Below are 1,625 nucleotides of genomic sequence, written 5' to 3'. Positions count from 1 at the left end.
GCTAGAGCTCCCTCCCCAGTCCACTGGTTTAAATGCCTGACTTTGAATCCAAGTGTGTATTCTGCAGTAATTCCATATCCCTGCCTCTCTCTAACAAGAACAAAACACTTTGCATTTTTCTCCCTCCCCCCCTTTTTGCCTCAGGGAAGATTTGGAAGTCTCTGGGTTTTAGCTCAGCTGCCTCCCCTCCCAAAGGGGCCTGTTGGGGAGGGGGTACTCATTTAGGCCCTTTATTCCCAAAGTCTAGCCCTAAGGGCCAAACTGTGATGAGACCCTAGGGCTGGGTTGAGGGCCCAGAGTTTATTGCCCTCCCTAAGCCAGCATCTGCTTCCCTAAACCTTCTTGATTGCCTTTCCCTGCACTAGCATAGTTTATAAAGAGAGATTTGTGACGGAGCAGGTCCGATATGGGCCCTTTAAAAACAGGCACCAAAGAGCAGAACAAAACAAAACAAAAAACCCTCCAGGCTCTGAGTAGGCTTTAAAGAGCTTTCCAGCCCAGCTATGGATATACAAGCTGCAGGAATGGCACTTTCTGGCTTTGTGAGGTGCTGGCACGGAGTCAGGAGGGAAAGGCAAGCTCTGGCTCTGTGGTTCATCACCATCCCCCCACTCTCTTGTCTTCCCTTTCTCACCTCCACCTGCGTGCCAGGTCTACAGGCCCAAGGCTCACTCACCCCCACAACCATTTATTTTCCTGGTCCTGCCACCACTTTTCAGTCACAGGTTTAGAGCTAGAAGGAACCTTAGAAATCAATAAGTCATTTTATAGATGGGGAAACTGAGTCCCAGAGAAACTAAGTGACTTGCTTCGGTTACATAGCTAATGTCACTGAGTGGCGGTTCTTAGGTGTTCCTCATTAAAGAATTATACTCTCGGGGCAGCTAGGTGGCACGGTGGATAAAGTACTGGTTCTGGATTCAGGAGGACCTGAGTTCAAATCCAGCCGCAGACACTTTACCACTTCACACTTACTAGCTGTATGACCCTGGGTAAGTCATTTAATCCTCGTTGCCTCCCCCCCCCCCCAAAAAAAAAAGAATTAAAGAATTATATTCCTCACACACAATCCAATTAGAATTAAAGTGATCTTTTATTTGGCATGAGAGAAAGTGAACCAGTGGGAAGTTAAAGACTTCACCCCTCAGGGAGAAGGGCTTAGAAGCATCCTCCTCTCAGAACAGAAAGAAGGCAAAAGCTCTTATAGAGGATAGAAGGGGTGCCCACTTGAAAATTGGAAAGTTTCCTTTCAGGATGGGGTGGGGAAAGCTTGGATGCTTATCATATTCCTGAGAGTCAAGGGGGGTTATTTTGAAATGATGGTCCTGACCTTTGGAATTATCTCAGTCTCCTAGCTCTGGTCAGGTAGTAGCCACCCCTTAATTGACTTTCCTGCTATAGAATTTTATCTCCCTTTATTTCTTAGGTGTGTCTGTCCAGATCTTTGGTTGGTCACTTGATTCCTTGATATGTCTCTCCTGTTATTTGGTTATCTTGGATTTTACTTCTCACAGGAGAAACTTCTTCTGATTTATCCTAAACCCCATGTCAGCTAGTAAAGGTCTAAGGCAGCATTGGAACTCTCAGTCTAGTGTTGTATCTACTACACAACCTAGTTGCTACCC

The sequence above is a fragment of the Dromiciops gliroides genome, chromosome 2, assembly GCF_019393635.1.
Source record: "Dromiciops gliroides isolate mDroGli1 chromosome 2, mDroGli1.pri, whole genome shotgun sequence".
NCBI lineage: Eukaryota > Metazoa > Chordata > Mammalia > Microbiotheria > Microbiotheriidae > Dromiciops > Dromiciops gliroides.
Note: the sequence above shows the minus strand (reverse complement) of the source record.